Source organism: Macaca nemestrina, chromosome 1 (genome assembly GCF_043159975.1).
Source record: "Macaca nemestrina isolate mMacNem1 chromosome 1, mMacNem.hap1, whole genome shotgun sequence".
Classification (NCBI taxonomy): domain Eukaryota; kingdom Metazoa; phylum Chordata; class Mammalia; order Primates; family Cercopithecidae; genus Macaca; species Macaca nemestrina.
Window position 1 is genome coordinate 20658330 of NC_092125.1, and position 18814 is coordinate 20677143.

An 18814-nucleotide genomic window follows, 5' to 3' on the forward strand; every position below is an offset into this window, starting at 1 on the left:
TCTTTCCTTTCTTTCTTTCTTTCTTTCCTTTTTTCTCTCTCTCCCTCTATCTCGCTCTTTCTCTCTCTTGTGCTTTCCTTCTTACTTTCATTCTTTTCTGTTTCTTCCCTTGCTATCTTTCCTTTCTTTCTTTGTCTCTCTCTCTTTCTTTCTTTCGTTCTGCTGTCTTTCCTTCTTTCTTTCTTTCTACCTATCTTTCTTTCTATCCTTCCTCCTTTCTTTCCTTCTTTCTTTCTCTCTCCCTCTCTCTTGCTTGCTCTTTCTTTCCTTCTTTCATTCTTTTCTTTTTCTTCCCTTGCTATCTTCCTTTTCTTTCTTCTCGTTCTTTCTTCTTTCTTTCTTTCCTTCTTTCTTTCTTTCTCCTATCTCTCTGTCCCTTTCTTTCTCTCTCTTTCTTTATTTCATTCTTTCCTTGTTTCTTGCTTTTCTTTCTCACTTTCTTTTCTTCCTTTCTCTTTCTTTCTTTCTTTCTTTCTTTCTTTCTTTCTTTCTTTCTTTCTTCTCTTTTTGCTCCTTTCTTTCTTTCTTTCTTTCCTTCCTTCTTTCTTTCTTTCCTTCCTTCTTTCTTTCTTTCCTTCCTTCTTTCTTTCTTTCCTTCTTTCTTTCTGTCTTTCCTTTTTCTTCCAGACGGAGTCTCGCTGTCACCCAGCCTGGAGTGCAGTGGCAAGATCTCGGCTCACTGCAAGCTCCGCCTCCCGGGTTCACGCCATTCTCCTGCCTCAGCCTCCCAAGCAGCTGGGACTACAGGCGCCCGCCACCACGCCCGGCTCATGTTTTGTAGTTTTAGTGGAGACGGGGTTTCACCGTGTTAGCCAGGCTGGTCTGGATCTCCTGACCTCGTGATCCACCCGCCTCGGCCTCCCAAAGTGCTGGCATTACAGGCGTGATCCACCGCGCCCGGCCTGCTGTAGGCTTTTGTGGCTTCCCCTCTCCCTCCCTTGCCCCTACTATCGCCATGCTTCCCAACCTCCCCGGACTCTGCTCCCCCCTTGTCGCCCGCCTACACCCCCGCCGCAGCCGGGGACCTCCTCCTGGGGGTCCGCCACCAAAGCACCACCGGGCAGCAGCATCCCACCGCTTGCGCCTCGCCGCCGCCCGGCCAGGAGCCCGGCTCCAGCCCTGGAGGGCAGGAGGCCGGACCCCAAAGGCGCAGGCGCGGGTTCCCTGCCGTTCCCGGCGCCTTCCCGCTCCCGGAACGCACAGGCGATTCAATCCATTCACCGGGCGGGCGCCGCCGCAACCTTCCAAACCGGGGGAAGGGGCGGGCAGGGCCAGCGGGTGCCACAGACGCCAGCCGAGACCTCCGCTCCAGAACGCAGGGGCTGCTTTATCCGGGGGAAGGACATTGCTTCGCCAGCAACCAGGAAAACAGTCCCTGTGCACCCGGATTCCCATTGCCACCAACTTCGCGTAAACTCCAGTCCCGAGGACACGCCAGAGACCCAGGCCTCGGGCCCCGTGGGCACGCCCGGTGCCACGGCTCCCGCCAAAAGGGCGGGCGCACTCTGCAAATCAAGGGGCCCACCGCACCGCACCAAGAGCACAGGGAGGTGCCAACACAGGAAGGAGCCTACGAAACCCACCCCCAAAGCAAGCAATTAATCCAAGACAAAACCCGTCTCAGCGCTCCGTTGCTCCTCTCGCATGGACGGCCTGGCCACCCTGTTCTGGCCCAGCCCAAGCCCCCTCCACCCTATCCCGGCCTGCTCAAAAGGGCCCTGCCTACGGGAGCAGGGCGCTCCCTCTCCAAGGCTCTATCGCTCTCGCTCTCTAGCTCCCTGCCCCTCTCTCTTCTGGGTTTGCCCCTGCACCTCGCGCTATTTCTGTCGCCTTTCCTCTGTCTCTCCCTCTCTGTCTGTCTTTCTCGCTCTCTCTGTCCCTCTCTCTATCTCTGCCTCTCTGTCTCTTTCCCTCTCCACCTCCCCTGTCTCTCTCGATCGCTGTCTCTCTCCCTCCCTCGGTTTCAATCTCTCCATCTATCTCTTCCTTGCTCTCCTTCAAGCCGTTTGTGTGTGCACGTATGTGTGTGTGTGTGTGTGTGTGTGTGTGTGTGTGTCTGTGTCTGTGTCTGAGCGCGCGCGCGTGTGTGGGTTCCCGCGCGCGAGCGCCCGGGTGTGTCTGTGTGTGGGGCTGTGGATTTGCTGCTGGTGGTGGTGGGGTGTTTCTGGGTTTCTCTCAGCCCCTCTCGCCGGGGATCAGGCTGCCGGCTCTAGTGCCAGCCCGGGGCAAAGCAGGGCCATCCCCCAACACCCCAGCCCCCACGCCCTCTTGCCCACCGGCCGGGTCTTGGTCGGGACAAGCCACCGTGGTGGGGGCGTTGTGAGAAAAAGGCCAGGCGCGGCTGGGCCGGCTGTTCGCCCTTGGCCAGCCCTGACGCCTCTGGGGGTGTGGGCCAAGAGGGGGCCTCGCAGGAGCTCCCCAGCGGCCAGGGATCCAAAAGAATACCTCCACGACAGGGCGGAGGACCCGCCGGGGTCCCAGGATCGTGGGCCCTGGGCCCCGACGCCTCGGAGCACTCCCTGTTCCGAGCGGGCCCGACGTGGTGGAAGCTCGGGAGCTCGGCAGCCGGGAGAGGCAGCAGGCGAAGAGGCTCCGGGATCCCGATCCGAGCACGACGACCCCGGGCTGGCGGTGCGGGCTGGAAGCCGGCGGGCATGGCTGGGCCGGGCTCTTGGGGCAGCCAGGCGCCTCTGCCGGCGTCTACGGCCATACTACCCTGAACGCGCCCGATCTCGTCTGATCTCGGAAGCTAAGCAGGGTCGGGCCTGGTTAGTACTTGGATGGGAGACCGCCTGGGAATACCGGGTGCTGTAGGCTTTTTGGCTTGCTTTCTTCTCTTTCTTTCTTTTCTACCTTCCTTTCTTCCCTTCTCTCACTCACTCTTCTTTCTTTCTTTCCTTCTTTCTCTCTTTCTTTCCTTTCTTTCTTTCTTTCCTTCTTTCTTTCTCTCTCTCCCTCTTTCTATCTCGCTCTTTCTCTCTCTTGTGCTTTCCTTCTTACTTTCATTCTTTTCTGTTTCTCCCCTTGCTATCTTTCCTTTCTTTCTTTGTCTCTCTCTCTTTCTCTTTCTTTCTTCCTTCCTTCCTTTCTTCCTTCCTCTCTATCTCTCTATCACTCTTTCTTTCTTTCTTTCCTTCCTTCTTTCTTTCTCTTTGTTTTCTTTCTTTCTTTCCTTCTTTCTCTCTCTCTCTCTTTCTCACTCTTTCTCTCTTTCTTTCCTTCTTTTCTTTTTCTTCCTTTGCTATCTTTGTTTTCTTTCTTTCTCTTTTCTTTTCTTTCCTTCTTTCTTTCTTTCTCCTATCTCTCTGTCTCTTTCTTTCTCTTTCTCTTTCTTTATTTCGTTCTTTCCTTTTCTCTTGCTTTTCTTTCTTTCTCACTTTCTTCCTTTCTCTTTCTTTCTTTCTTTCATTCTTTCTTCGGTCTTTGCCTCTTTCTTCCTTTCTTTCTTTCCTTCTTACTTTCATTCTTTTCTTTTTCTTCCCTTACTATCTTTCCCTTCTTTCTTTCTCTCTCTTTCTTTCTCTCTCTTTCTTTCTCTCTCTCTCTTTCTCTCTCTTTCTTTCTTTCTTTCTTTTCTTTCTTTCTTTCTTTCTTTCTTTCTTTCTTTCTTTCTTTCTTTCTTTCTTTCTTTCTTTCTTTCTTTCTTTCTTTCTTTCTTTCTTTCTTTCCTACTTGGTTTCTTTCTTTCTTTCCTTTTTCTTCCAGACGGAGTCTCACTCTGTCACCCAACCTGGAGTGCAGTGGCAAGATCTGGGCCCACTGCAAGCTCCGCCTCCCGGGTTCACGCCATTCTCCTGCCTCAGCCTCCTGAGTAGCTGGGATTACAGGCATGCACCACCACACCTGGCTAATTTTGTATTTTTAGTAGAGACGGGGTTTCTCCATGTTGGTTAGCTTGGTCTTGGTCTGGAACTCCCAACTTCAGGCGATCCACCCACTTTCCCAAAGTGCTAGGATACCCAAAGTGCTAGGATTACAGGCGTGAGTCACCAGCGCCCGGTCAGACTAGGGGTATAGTTTTAGGCTTCTGCTTGGCTTTCCTTTTCTGTGATGAATTTCACCTCACAGTCTTAGGATATGGTGAGGAGTTTTAGGCATCGATCTTCATATGGGATATTATTCTACAGTTTTCTCTTGTAAAATCTTTGTCTTGCTTTGGTATCAGGGCAATTGTAGCCTCATAGAATGAGTTAGGGAATACTCCCTCCTCTTCAAGGTTTTGGCAGGATTAACAAGGATTACTATTCGTTCTCTAAATATTTGATAGAGAAGTTAAGTCCAAGGCTTTTTTTTTTTTTTTTTTTTTTTTTTGGCAGGAGATATTGGGTTACTGATTCAGTCTCCTTACTAGTTACTCGTCTATTCAGATTTTCACTTTCTTTGTGATTTAGTCTTGGTAGGGTTCATGTTCCTAGGAATTTGTCCATTTCATCCAAGTTATCCAATATGTTGGTGTACAATTGTTCTTAGCACTCTCTTACAATCCTATTCATTTATTTCTTTGAGACAGGATCTCATCTGTCACCCAGGCTAGAGTGCAGTGGTGTGATCTAGGCTCATTACAACCTCCACCTCCCAGGTTCAAGCGATCCTCCTACCTCAGCCTCCTCAGTAGCTGGGACAACAGGCTTTTGCCATCAAGATGGGCTGAATTTTCTTCTTTCTTTCTTTCTTTCTTTCTTTCTTTCTTTAATTTATTTTTTTTCTTTCCTTTTTATCTTTTTTTTTTTTTTTTTTGTAGAGACCGGGTTTGACCATGTCTCCCAGGCTGGTCTTGAACTCCTGAGCTAAAGTGATTCACCTGCCTGAACCTCCCGAGTAGCTGGGATTACAGGGGCCTACCACCACACCCGGCTATTTTTTTTTTGTATTTTTAGTAGAGATGGTTTCACCATGTTGGCCAGGTTAGTCTTGAACTCCTAACCTCAAGTGATCTGCATGCCTCGGCCTCCCAAAGTGCTGGGATTATAGGTGTGAGCCACTTCACCCTGCCAATCGTTTTCATTTTGACTGGATCCAATAGTAATGTCCCCACTTCCATTTCTGATTTTAGTAATTTGAGTATTCTCTCTTTTTTTCTTAGTCACTCCATAAAGTTTGTCAATTTTATCTTTTAAAAAACCAACTTTCAGTTTTGTTGATTTTCTCCATTTTTGTATTTTCTGTTTTATTTATTTCTGAATTAATCTTTCTTTCTTTCCTTCCTAGGGTTTAATTTGTTCTTTTCTAGTGCCTAAAGTGTAAATTTAGAGTGCTAATTTGAGGTCCTTTGGGTGTTTTTTGTTTTGTTTCCTTTTGAGAGGGAGTCTCGCTCTTGTTGGCCAGGCTGGAGTGCAATGGTGCGATCTCGGCTCACTGCAACCTCTGCCTCCCAGGTTTAAGCAATTCTCTTGCTTCAGCCTCCCAAGTCGCTGGGATTACAGGCGCCTGCCACCACAACCGGCTAATTTTGTATTTTCAGCAGAGACAGGGTTTCTCCCTGTTGTTCAGGCTAGTCTCGAACTCCTGACCTCAGGTGATTGGCTCACCTCAGCCTCCCAAAGTGCTGGGATTACAGGCATTAACCGCGACGCCTGGCTTTCTTTAGGTTTTTTTCATGTAAGCATTTCACACTATAAATTTCCCTGTTAGCACTGCTTTCACTGCATCCCAAAGTTTGGCTATGCTGTGTTTTCATTTTCATTCATTTCTGAGTACAGCTGAGCCTTGAACAACATGGGTTTGAACTGCAAGGGTGCACTTATACAGGAATTGTTTTCAATAAGTACAGTAGGTCCCCTGATTTCATTAATTCTGCATCTGTAACCAAAGGCAGATTGAAAATACAGTCTTCACAGAGCGCAAACCCTGAGGATACAGCGGCCTAACATTTTTAATGCCCAGGTTTTACAGGGCCAACTGCAAGACTTGACTCTGTGTGGATTTTGGCCTACTTATGGGGTCCTGGAACCAATCCCCTGTGGATACTGACACCCAACTGTATTTTCTGATTTCTCTTGTGGTTTCTTCTTTAACCCATTGGTTGTTTAAGAAAATATCTGAATCTCTTCAAATACCTGAGACTGGATAATTTATTAAAAAGAGACATTTATTTCTCTCAGTTCTCAAGGCTGGGGTGTCCAAGGTCAAGTCATCAGCCCATTCAGTGTCTAAGGAGGGCCCAGTCTCTCCTTCCAAGATGACACAACGTTGCTTCATCTTTCAGAGGGGAAGAACATTGTGTCCCCACACGGAGGAGACGGAGGGAATGAACCCACTCAAGTCCTTTTCTAAGGGCTCTAATTTCATCCATAAGGACTTCTACCCTCATGAGATAATCGCCTCCTAAAGAATCCACCTTTTTACCCTTTTTTTTTTTTTTGAGACAGGGTCTCATTGTATTGCCCCTACGGCAGTGCAGTAGCCTGTAGCCTGATCATGGCTCACTGCAGCCTTGACCTCCCAGGCTCAACCAGTCCTCCTGCTTCAGCCTCCTGAGTAGCTGGGACTACAGGCCTGCACCACCACGCCCACCGAATTTGGTGTTTATTCTAGAGACAAGTTTTGCCATTTTGCCCTGGCTGGTCTTGAACTCCTGGGCTCGAACAATCTGACTGCCTTTCCCTTCCAAAGTGCTGGGATGACAGCGTTAGCCACCACCCCAGGCCAGTGCCCACCTCTTAATACTATCATATTGGCAAATAAATTTCAGCATATAAATTTTGGGGGACATTCAGACCATAGCAGTGTGTTCTTTACTTTCCAAAAAGAAAACAGGTCAGTTTATCAGTTTTCCTTGTATTATTGATTTTTAACTCGATTTTGTTGTGGTCAGAGAAGACATTTGATAATACGCTGTTCGCCCTTCGCCAGCCTCGACGACTCTGGGTGAGGGGGCAAGAGGGGGCCTCGCAGGATTCCTGAGCGGCAGGGATCCCAAAGAATACCTGCGCGACAGCGCGGAGGACCCGACGGGGTCCCAGGATCGTGGGCTGTGGGCCCTGACGCCTCGGAGCACTCCCTGTTCCGAGCGGGCCCGACGTGGTGGAAGCTCGGGAGCTCGGCAGCCGGGAGAGGCAGCAGGCGAAGAGGCTCCGGGATCCCGATCCGAGCACGACGACCCCGGGCTGGCGGTGCGGGCTGGAAGCCGGCGGGCATGGCTGGGCCGGGCTCTTGGGGCAGCCAGGCGCCTCTGCCGGCGTCTACGGCCATACCACCCTGAACGCGCCCGATCTCGTCTGATCTCGGAAGCTAAGCAGGGTCGGGCCTGGTTAGTACTTGGATGGGAGACCGCCTGGGAATACCGGGTGCTGTAGGCTTTTTGGCTTGCTTTCTTCTCTTTCTTTCTTTTCTACCTTCCTTTCTTCCCTTCTCTCACTCACTCTTCTTTCTTTCTTTCCTTCTTTCTCTCTTTCTTTCCTTTCTTTCTTTCTTTCTTTCCTTTTTTCTCTCTCTCCCTCTATCTCGCTCTTTCTCTCTCTTGTGCTTTCCTTCTTACTTTCATTCTTTTCTGTTTCTTCCCTTGCTATCTTTCCTTTCTTTCTTTGTCTCTCTCTCTTTCTTTCTTTCGTTCTGCTGTCTTTCCTTCTTTCTTTCTTTCTACCTATCTTTCTTTCTATCCTTCCTCCTTTCTTTCCTTCTTTCTTTCTCTCTCCCTCTCTCTTGCTTGCTCTTTCTTTCTTTCCTTCTTTCATTCTTTTCTTTTTCTTCCCTTGCTATCTTCCTTTTCTTTCTTCTCGTTCTTTCTTCTTTCTTTCTTTCCTTCTTTCTTTCTTTCTCCTATCTCTCTGTCCCTTTCTTTCTCTCTCTTTCTTTATTTCATTCTTTCCTTGTTTCTTGCTTTTCTTTCTCACTTTCTTTTCTTCCTTTCTCTTTCTTTCTTTCTTTCTTTCTTTCTTTCTTTCTTTCTTTCTTTCTTCTCTTTTTGCTCCTTTCTTTCTTTCTTTCTTTCCTTCCTTCTTTCTTTCTTTCCTTCCTTCTTTCTTTCTTTCCTTCCTTCTTTCTTTCTTTCCTTCTTTCTTTCTGTCTTTCCTTTTTCTTCCAGACGGAGTCTCGCTGTCACCCAGCCTGGAGTGCAGTGGCAAGATCTCGGCTCACTGCAAGCTCCGCCTCCCGGGTTCACGCCATTCTCCTGCCTCAGCCTCCCAAGCAGCTGGGACTACAGGCGCCCGCCACCACGCCCGGCTCATGTTTTGTAGTTTTAGTGGAGACGGGGTTTCACCGTGTTAGCCAGGCTGGTCTGGATCTCCTGACCTCGTGATCCACCCGCCTCGGCCTCCCAAAGTGCTGGCATTACAGGCGTGATCCACCGCGCCCGGCCTGCTGTAGGCTTTTGTGGCTTCCCCTCTCCCTCCCTTGCCCCTACTATCGCCATGCTTCCCAACCTCCCCGGACTCTGCTCCCCCCTTGTCGCCCGCCTACACCCCCGCCGCAGCCGGGGACCTCCTCCTGGGGGTCCGCCACCAAAGCACCACCGGGCAGCAGCATCCCACCGCTTGCGCCTCGCCGCCGCCCGGCCAGGAGCCCGGCTCCAGCCCTGGAGGGCAGGAGGCCGGACCCCAAAGGCGCAGGCGCGGGTTCCCTGCCGTTCCCGGCGCCTTCCCGCTCCCGGAACGCACAGGCGATTCAATCCATTCACCGGGCGGGCGCCGCCGCAACCTTCCAAACCGGGGGAAGGGGCGGGCAGGGCCAGCGGGTGCCACAGACGCCAGCCGAGACCTCCGCTCCAGAACGCAGGGGCTGCTTTATCCGGGGGAAGGACATTGCTTCGCCAGCAACCAGGAAAACAGTCCCTGTGCACCCGGATTCCCATTGCCACCAACTTCGCGTAAACTCCAGTCCCGAGGACACGCCAGAGACCCAGGCCTCGGGCCCCGTGGGCACGCCCGGTGCCACGGCTCCCGCCAAAAGGGCGGGCGCACTCTGCAAATCAAGGGGCCCACCGCACCGCACCAAGAGCACAGGGAGGTGCCAACACAGGAAGGAGCCTACGAAACCCACCCCCAAAGCAAGCAATTAATCCAAGACAAAACCCGTCTCAGCGCTCCGTTGCTCCTCTCGCATGGACGGCCTGGCCACCCTGTTCTGGCCCAGCCCAAGCCCCCTCCACCCTATCCCGGCCTGCTCAAAAGGGCCCTGCCTACGGGAGCAGGGCGCTCCCTCTCCAAGGCTCTATCGCTCTCGCTCTCTAGCTCCCTGCCCCTCTCTCTTCTGGGTTTGCCCCTGCACCTCGCGCTATTTCTGTCGCCTTTCCTCTGTCTCTCCCTCTCTGTCTGTCTTTCTCGCTCTCTCTGTCCCTCTCTCTATCTCTGCCTCTCTGTCTCTTTCCCTCTCCACCTCCCCTGTCTCTCTCGATCGCTGTCTCTCTCCCTCCCTCGGTTTCAATCTCTCCATCTATCTCTTCCTTGCTCTCCTTCAAGCCGTTTGTGTGTGCACGTATGTGTGTGTGTGTGTGTGTGTGTGTGTGTGTGTGTGTGTCTGTGTCTGTGTCTGAGCGCGCGCGCGTGTGTGGGTTCCCGCGCGCGAGCGCCCGGGTGTGTCTGTGTGTGGGGCTGTGGATTTGCTGCTGGTGGTGGTGGGGTGTTTCTGGGTTTCTCTCAGCCCCTCTCGCCGGGGATCAGGCTGCCGGCTCTAGTGCCAGCCCGGGGCAAAGCAGGGCCATCCCCCAACACCCCAGCCCCCACGCCCTCTTGCCCACCGGCCGGGTCTTGGTCGGGACAAGCCACCGTGGTGGGGGCGTTGTGAGAAAAAGGCCAGGCGCGGCTGGGCCGGCTGTTCGCCCTTGGCCAGCCCTGACGCCTCTGGGGGTGTGGGCCAAGAGGGGGCCTCGCAGGAGCTCCCCAGCGGCCAGGGATCCAAAAGAATACCTCCACGACAGGGCGGAGGACCCGCCGGGGTCCCAGGATCGTGGGCCCTGGGCCCCGACGCCTCGGAGCACTCCCTGTTCCGAGCGGGCCCGACGTGGTGGAAGCTCGGGAGCTCGGCAGCCGGGAGAGGCAGCAGGCGAAGAGGCTCCGGGATCCCGATCCGAGCACGACGACCCCGGGCTGGCGGTGCGGGCTGGAAGCCGGCGGGCATGGCTGGGCCGGGCTCTTGGGGCAGCCAGGCGCCTCTGCCGGCGTCTACGGCCATACCACCCTGAACGCGCCCGATCTCGTCTGATCTCGGAAGCTAAGCAGGGTCGGGCCTGGTTAGTACTTGGATGGGAGACCGCCTGGGAATACCGGGTGCTGTAGGCTTTTTGGCTTGCTTTCTTCTCTTTCTTTCTTTTCTACCTTCCTTTCTTCCCTTCTCTCACTCACTCTTCTTTCTTTCTTTCCTTCTTTCTCTCTTTCTTTCCTTTCTTTCTTTCTTTCCTTCTTTCTTTCTCTCTCTCCCTCTTTCTATCTCGCTCTTTCTCTCTCTTGTGCTTTCCTTCTTACTTTCATTCTTTTCTGTTTCTCCCCTTGCTATCTTTCCTTTCTTTCTTTGTCTCTCTCTCTTTCTCTTTCTTTCTTCCTTCCTTCCTTTCTTCCTTCCTCTCTATCTCTCTATCACTCTTTCTTTCTTTCTTTCCTTCCTTCTTTCTTTCTCTTTGTTTTCTTTCTTTCTTTCCTTCTTTCTCTCTCTCTCTCTTTCTCACTCTTTCTCTCTTTCTTTCCTTCTTTTCTTTTTCTTCCTTTGCTATCTTTGTTTTCTTTCTTTCTCTTTTCTTTTCTTTCCTTCTTTCTTTCTTTCTCCTATCTCTCTGTCTCTTTCTTTCTCTTTCTCTTTCTTTATTTCGTTCTTTCCTTTTCTCTTGCTTTTCTTTCTTTCTCACTTTCTTCCTTTCTCTTTCTTTCTTTCTTTCATTCTTTCTTCGGTCTTTGCCTCTTTCTTCCTTTCTTTCTTTCCTTCTTACTTTCATTCTTTTCTTTTTCTTCCCTTACTATCTTTCCCTTCTTTCTTTCTCTCTCTTTCTTTCTCTCTCTTTCTTTCTCTCTCTCTCTTTCTCTCTCTTTCTTTCTTTCTTTCTTTCTTTCTTTCTTTCTTTCTTTCTTTCTTTCTTTCTTTCTTTCTTTCTTTCTTTCTTTCTTTCTTTCTTTCTTTCTTTCTTTCTTTCTTTCTTTCCTACTTGGTTTCTTTCTTTCTTTCCTTTTTCTTCCAGACGGAGTCTCACTCTGTCACCCAACCTGGAGTGCAGTGGCAAGATCTGGGCCCACTGCAAGCTCCGCCTCCCGGGTTCACGCCATTCTCCTGCCTCAGCCTCCTGAGTAGCTGGGATTACAGGCATGCACCACCACACCTGGCTAATTTTGTATTTTTAGTAGAGACGGGGTTTCTCCATGTTGGTTAGCTTGGTCTTGGTCTGGAACTCCCAACTTCAGGCGATCCACCCACTTTCCCAAAGTGCTAGGATACCCAAAGTGCTAGGATTACAGGCGTGAGTCACCAGCGCCCGGTCAGACTAGGGGTATAGTTTTAGGCTTCTGCTTGGCTTTCCTTTTCTGTGATGAATTTCACCTCACAGTCTTAGGATATGGTGAGGAGTTTTAGGCATCGATCTTCATATGGGATATTATTCTACAGTTTTCTCTTGTAAAATCTTTGTCTTGCTTTGGTATCAGGGCAGTTGTAGCCTCATAGAATGAGTTAGGGAATACTCCCTCCTCTTCAAGGTTTTGGCAGGATTAACAAGGATTACTATTCGTTCTCTAAATATTTGATAGAGAAGTCAAGTCCAAGGCTTTTTTTTTTTTTTTTTTTTTTTTTTTTTTTTTTTTTTTTTGGCAGGAGATATTGGGTTACTGATTCAGTCTCCTTACTAGTTACTCGTCTATTCAGATTTTCACTTTCTTTGTGATTTAGTCTTGGTAGGGTTCATGTTCCTAGGAATTTGTCCATTTCATCCAAGTTATCCAATATGTTGGTGTACAATTGTTCTTAGCACTCTCTTACAATCCTATTCATTTATTTCTTTGAGACAGGATCTCATCTGTCACCCAGGCTAGAGTGCAGTGGTGTGATCTAGGCTCATTACAACCTCCACCTCCCAGGTTCAAGCGATCCTCCTACCTCAGCCTCCTCAGTAGCTGGGACAACAGGCTTTTGCCATCAAGATGGGCTGAATTTTCTTCTTTCTTTCTTTCTTTCTTTCTTTCTTTAATTTATTTTTTTTCTTTCCTTTTTATCTTTTTTTTTTTTTTTTTTGTAGAGACCGGGTTTGACCATGTCTCCCAGGCTGGTCTTGAACTCCTGAGCTAAAGTGATTCACCTGCCTGAACCTCCCGAGTAGCTGGGATTACAGGGGCCTACCACCACACCCGGCTCTTTTTTTTTTTGTATTTTTAGTAGAGATGGTTTCACCATGTTGGCCAGGTTAGTCTTGAACTCCTAACCTCAAGTGATCTGCATGCCTCGGCCTCCCAAAGTGCTGGGATTATAGGTGTGAGCCACTTCACCCTGCCAATCGTTTTCATTTTGACTGGATCCAATAGTAATGTCCCCACTTCCATTTCTGATTTTAGTAATTTGAGTATTCTCTCTTTTTTTCTTAGTCACTCCATAAAGTTTGTCAATTTTATCTTTTAAAAAACCAACTTTCAGTTTTGTTGATTTTCTCCATTTTTGTATTTTCTGTTTTATTTATTTCTGAATTAATCTTTCTTTCTTTCCTTCCTAGGGTTTAATTTGTTCTTTTCTAGTGCCTAAAGTGTAAATTTAGAGTGCTAATTTGAGGTCCTTTGGGTGTTTTTTGTTTTGTTTCCTTTTGAGAGGGAGTCTCGCTCTTGTTGGCCAGGCTGGAGTGCAATGGTGCGATCTCGGCTCACTGCAACCTCTGCCTCCCAGGTTTAAGCAATTCTCTTGCTTCAGCCTCCCAAGTCGCTGGGATTACAGGCGCCTGCCACCACAACCGGCTAATTTTGTATTTTCAGCAGAGACAGGGTTTCTCCCTGTTGTTCAGGCTAGTCTCGAACTCCTGACCTCAGGTGATTGGCTCACCTCAGCCTCCCAAAGTGCTGGGATTACAGGCATTAACCGCGACGCCTGGCTTTCTTTAGGTTTTTTTCATGTAAGCATTTCACACTATAAATTTCCCTGTTAGCACTGCTTTCACTGCATCCCAAAGTTTGGCTATGCTGTGTTTTCATTTTCATTCATTTCTGAGTACAGCTGAGCCTTGAACAACATGGGTTTGAACTGCAAGGGTGCACTTATACAGGAATTGTTTTCAATAAGTACAGTAGGTCCCCTGATTTCATTAATTCTGCATCTGTAACCAAAGGCAGATTGAAAATACAGTCTTCACAGAGCGCAAACCCTGAGGATACAGCGGCCTAACTTTTTTAATGCCCAGGTTTTACAGGGCCAACTGCAAGACTTGACTCTGTGTGGATTTTGGCCTACTTATGGGGTCCTGGAACCAATCCCCTGTGGATACTGACACCCAACTGTATTTTCTGATTTCTCTTGTGGTTTCTTCTTTAACCCATTGGTTGTTTAAGAAAATATCTGAATCTCTTCAAATACCTGAGACTGGATAATTTATTAAAAAGAGACATTTATTTCTCTCAGTTCTCAAGGCTGGGGTGTCCAAGGTCAAGTCATCAGCCCATTCAGTGTCTAAGGAGGGCCCAGTCTCTCCTTCCAAGATGACACAACGTTGCTTCATCTTTCAGAGGGGAAGAACATTGTGTCCCCACACGGAGGAGACGGAGGGAATGAACCCACTCAAGTCCTTTTCTAAGGGCTCTAATTTCATCCATAAGGACTTCTACCCTCATGAGATAATCGCCTCCTAAAGAATCCACCTTTTTACCCTTTTTTTTTTTTTGAGACAGGGTCTCATTGTATTGCCCCTACGGCAGCGCAGTAGCCTGTAGCCTGATCATGGCTCACTGCAGCCTTGACCTCCCAGGCTCAACCAGTCCTCCTGCTTCAGCCTCCTGAGTAGCTGGGACTACAGGCCTGCACCACCACGCCCACCGAATTTGGTGTTTATTCTAGAGACAAGTTTTGCCATTTTGCCCTGGCTGGTCTTGAACTCCTGGGCTCGAACAATCTGACTGCCTTTCCCTTCCAAAGTGCTGGGATGACAGCGTTAGCCACCACCCCAGGCCAGTGCCCACCTCTTAATACTATCATATTGGCAAATAAATTTCAGCATATAAATTTTGGGGGACATTCAGACCATAGCAGTGTGTTCTTTACTTTCCAAAAAGAAAACAGGTCAGTTTATCAGTTTTCCTTGTATTATTGATTTTTAACTCGATTTTGTTGTGGTCAGAGAAGACATTTGATAATACGCTGTTCGCCCTTCGCCAGCCTCGACGACTCTGGGTGAGGGGGCAAGAGGGGGCCTCGCAGGATTCCTGAGCGGCAGGGATCCCAAAGAATACCTGCGCGACAGCGCGGAGGACCCGACGGGGTCCCAGGATCGTGGGCTGTGGGCCCTGACGCCTCGGAGCACTCCCTGTTCCGAGCGGGCCCGACGTGGTGGAAGCTCGGGAGCTCGGCAGCCGGGAGAGGCAGCAGGCGAAGAGGCTCCGGGATCCCGATCCGAGCACGACGACCCCGGGCTGGCGGTGCGGGCTGGAAGCCGGCGGGCATGGCTGGGCCGGGCTCTTGGGGCAGCCAGGCGCCTCTGCCGGCGTCTACGGCCATACCACCCTGAACGCGCCCGATCTCGTCTGATCTCGGAAGCTAAGCAGGGTCGGGCCTGGTTAGTACTTGGATGGGAGACCGCCTGGGAATACCGGGTGCTGTAGGCTTTTTGGCTTGCTTTCTTCTCTTTCTTTCTTTTCTACCTTCCTTTCTTCCCTTCTCTCACTCACTCTTCTTTCTTTCTTTCCTTCTTTCTCTCTTTCTTTCCTTTCTTTCTTTCTTTCTTTCCTTTTTTCTCTCTCTCCCTCTATCTCGCTCTTTCTCTCTCTTGTGCTTTCCTTCTTACTTTCATTCTTTTCTGTTTCTTCCCTTGCTATCTTTCCTTTCTTTCTTTGTCTCTCTCTCTTTCTTTCTTTCGTTCTGCTGTCTTTCCTTCTTTCTTTCTTTCTACCTATCTTTCTTTCTATCCTTCCTCCTTTCTTTCCTTCTTTCTTTCTCTCTCCCTCTCTCTTGCTTGCTCTTTCTTTCTTTCCTTCTTTCATTCTTTTCTTTTTCTTCCCTTGCTATCTTCCTTTTCTTTCTTCTCGTTCTTTCTTCTTTCTTTCTTTCCTTCTTTCTTTCTTTCTCCTATCTCTCTGTCCCTTTCTTTCTCTCTCTTTCTTTATTTCATTCTTTCCTTGTTTCTTGCTTTTCTTTCTCACTTTCTTTTCTTCCTTTCTCTTTCTTTCTTTCTTTCTTTCTTTCTTTCTTTCTTTCTTCTCTTTTTGCTCCTTTCTTTCTTTCTTTCTTTCCTTCCTTCTTTCTTTCTTTCCTTCCTTCTTTCTTTCTTTCTTTCCTTCCTTCTTTCTTTCTTTCCTTCTTTCTTTCTGTCTTTCCTTTTTCTTCCAGACGGAGTCTCGCTGTCACCCAGCCTGGAGTGCAGTGGCAAGATCTCGGCTCACTGCAAGCTCCGCCTCCCGGGTTCACGCCATTCTCCTGCCTCAGCCTCCCAAGCAGCTGGGACTACAGGCGCCCGCCACCACGCCCGGCTCATGTTTTGTAGTTTTAGTGGAGACGGGGTTTCACCGTGTTAGCCAGGCTGGTCTGGATCTCCTGACCTCGTGATCCACCCGCCTCGGCCTCCCAAAGTGCTGGCATTACAGGCGTGATCCACCGCGCCCGGCCTGCTGTAGGCTTTTGTGGCTTCCCCTCTCCCTCCCTTGCCCCTACTATCGCCATGCTTCCCAACCTCCCCGGACTCTGCTCCCCCCTTGTCGCCCGCCTACACCCCCGCCGCAGCCGGGGACCTCCTCCTGGGGGTCCGCCACCAAAGCACCACCGGGCAGCAGCATCCCACCGCTTGCGCCTCGCCGCCGCCCGGCCAGGAGCCCGGCTCCAGCCCTGGAGGGCAGGAGGCCGGACCCCAAAGGCGCAGGCGCGGGTTCCCTGCCGTTCCCGGCGCCTTCCCGCTCCCGGAACGCACAGGCGATTCAATCCATTCACCGGGCGGGCGCCGCCGCAACCTTCCAAACCGGGGGAAGGGGCGGGCAGGGCCAGCGGGTGCCACAGACGCCAGCCGAGACCTCCGCTCCAGAACGCAGGGGCTGCTTTATCCGGGGGAAGGACATTGCTTCGCCAGCAACCAGGAAAACAGTCCCTGTGCACCCGGATTCCCATTGCCACCAACTTCGCGTAAACTCCAGTCCCGAGGACACGCCAGAGACCCAGGCCTCGGGCCCCGTGGGCACGCCCGGTGCCACGGCTCCCGCCAAAAGGGCGGGCGCACTCTGCAAATCAAGGGGCCCACCGCACCGCACCAAGAGCACAGGGAGGTGCCAACACAGGAAGGAGCCTACGAAACCCACCCCCAAAGCAAGCAATTAATCCAAGACAAAACCCGTCTCAGCGCTCCGTTGCTCCTCTCGCATGGACGGCCTGGCCACCCTGTTCTGGCCCAGCCCAAGCCCCCTCCACCCTATCCCGGCCTGCTCAAAAGGGCCCTGCCTACGGGAGCAGGGCGCTCCCTCTCCAAGGCTCTATCGCTCTCGCTCTCTAGCTCCCTGCCCCTCTCTCTTCTGGGTTTGCCCCTGCACCTCGCGCTATTTCTGTCGCCTTTCCTCTGTCTCTCCCTCTCTGTCTGTCTTTCTCGCTCTCTCTGTCCCTCTCTCTATCTCTGCCTCTCTGTCTCTTTCCCTCTCCACCTCCCCTGTCTCTCTCGATCGCTGTCTCTCTCCCTCCCTCGGTTTCAATCTCTCCATCTATCTCTTCCTTGCTCTCCTTCAAGCCGTTTGTGTGTGCACGTATGTGTGTGTGTGTGTGTGTGTGTGTGTGTGTGTGTGTCTGTGTCTGTGTCTGAGCGCGCGCGCGTGTGTGGGTTCCCGCGCGCGAGCGCCCGGGTGTGTCTGTGTGTGGGGCTGTGGATTTGCTGCTGGTGGTGGTGGGGTGTTTCTGGGTTTCTCTCAGCCCCTCTCGCCGGGGATCAGGCTGCCGGCTCTAGTGCCAGCCCGGGGCAAAGCAGGGCCATCCCCCAACACCCCAGCCCCCACGCCCTCTTGCCCACCGGCCGGGTCTTGGTCGGGACAAGCCACCGTGGTGGGGGCGTTGTGAGAAAAAGGCCAGGCGCGGCTGGGCCGGCTGTTCGCCCTTGGCCAGCCCTGACGCCTCTGGGGGTGTGGGCCAAGAGGGGGCCTCGCAGGAGCTCCCCAGCGGCCAGGGATCCAAAAGAATACCTCCACGACAGGGCGGAGGACCCGCCGGGGTCCCAGGATCGTGGGCCCTGGGCCCCGACGCCTCGGAGCACTCCCTGTTCCGAGCGGGCCCGACGTGGTGGAAGCTCGGGAGCTCGGCAGCCGGGAGAGGCAGCAGGCGAAGAGGCTCCGGGATCCCGATCCGAGCACGACGACCCCGGGCTGGCGGTGCGGGCTGGAAGCCGGCGGGCATGGCTGGGCCGGGCTCTTGGGGCAGCCAGGCGCCTCTGCCGGCGTCTACGGCCATACCACCCTGAACGCGCCCGATCTCGTCTGATCTCGGAAGCTAAGCAGGGTCGGGCCTGGTTAGTACTTGGATGGGAGACCGCCTGGGAATACCGGGTGCTGTAGGCTTTTTGGCTTGCTTTCTTCTCTTTCTTTCTTTTCTACCTTCCTTTCTTCCCTTCTCTCACTCACTCTTCTTTCTTTCTTTCCTTCTTTCTCTCTTTCTTTCCTTTCTTTCTTTCTTTCCTTCTTTCTTTCTCTCTCTCCCTCTTTCTATCTCGCTCTTTCTCTCTCTTGTGCTTTCCTTCTTACTTTCATTCTTTTCTGTTTCTCCCCTTGCTATCTTTCCTTTCTTTCTTTGTCTCTCTCTCTTTCTCTTTCTTTCTTCCTTCCTTCCTTTCTTCCTTCCTCTCTATCTCTCTATCACTCTTTCTTTCTTTCTTTCCTTCCTTCTTTCTTTCTCTTTGTTTTCTTTCTTTCTTTCCTTCTTTCTCTCTCTCTCTCTTTCTCACTCTTTCTCTCTTTCTTTCCTTCTTTTCTTTTTCTTCCTTTGCTATCTTTGTTTTCTTTCTTTCTCTTTTCTTTTCTTTCCTTCTTTCTTTCTTTCTCCTATCTCTCTGTCTCTTTCTCTTTCTCTTTCTTTATTTCGTTCTTTCCTTTTCTCTTGCTTTTCTTTCTTTCTCACTTTCTTCCTTTCTCTTTCTTTCTTTCTTTCATTCTTTCTTCGGTCTTTGCCTCTTTCTTCCTTTCTTTCTTTCCTTCTTACTTTCATTCTTTTCTTTTTCTTCCCTTACTATCTTTCCCTTCTTTCTTTCTCTCTCTTTCTTTCTCTCTCTTTCTTTCTCTCTCTTTCTTTCTCTCTCTCTTTCTCTCTCTCTTTCTCTCTCTCTCTCTTTCTTTCTTTCTTTCTTTCTTTCTTTCTTTCTTTTCTTTCTTTCTTTCTTTCTTTCTTTCTTTCTTTCTTTCTTTCTTTCTTTCTTTCTTTCTTTCTTTCTTTCTTTCTTTCTTTCTTTCTTTCCTACTTGGTTTCTTTCTTTCTTTCCTTTTTCTTCCAGACGGAGTCTCACTCTGTCACCCAACCTGGAGTGCAGTGGCAAGATCTGGGCCCACTGCAAGCTCCGCCTCCCGGGTTCACGCCATTCTCCTGCCTCAGCCTCCTGAGTAGCTGGGATTACAGGCATGCACCACCACACCTGGCTAATTTTGTATTTTTAGTAGAGACGGGGTTTCTCCATGTTGGTTAGCTTGGTCTTGGTCTGGAACTCCCAACTTCAGGCGATCCACCCACTTTCCCAAAGTGCTAGGATACCCAAAGTGCTAGG

The 18814-nt window shown here is 50.5% G+C and overlaps 5 non-coding genes across 5 annotated transcripts; all 5 read left to right on the forward strand.

Annotated features, from left to right (window-relative positions):
* The first annotated feature begins 2698 nt into the window (after positions 1-2698).
* On the forward strand, positions 2699-2817 carry LOC139360392 (5S ribosomal RNA). The gene has a single exon (XR_011617733.1). It is a non-coding gene; the product is annotated as a 5S ribosomal RNA (ribosomal RNA).
* A 4362-nt stretch (positions 2818-7179) lies between these two features.
* LOC139360557 (5S ribosomal RNA) lies at positions 7180-7298 on the forward strand. Its single transcript, XR_011618033.1, has one exon. It is a non-coding gene; the product is annotated as a 5S ribosomal RNA (ribosomal RNA).
* A 2800-nt stretch (positions 7299-10098) lies between these two features.
* On the forward strand, positions 10099-10217 carry LOC139360569 (5S ribosomal RNA). The gene has a single exon (XR_011618052.1). It is a non-coding gene; the product is annotated as a 5S ribosomal RNA (ribosomal RNA).
* Positions 10218-14589: 4372 nt separating this feature from the next.
* Positions 14590-14708, forward strand: LOC139360578 (5S ribosomal RNA). The gene has a single exon (XR_011618063.1). It is a non-coding gene; the product is annotated as a 5S ribosomal RNA (ribosomal RNA).
* A 2794-nt stretch (positions 14709-17502) lies between these two features.
* Positions 17503-17621, forward strand: LOC139360586 (5S ribosomal RNA). Its single transcript, XR_011618074.1, has one exon. It is a non-coding gene; the product is annotated as a 5S ribosomal RNA (ribosomal RNA).
* The last annotated feature ends 1193 nt before the right edge of the window (positions 17622-18814 follow it).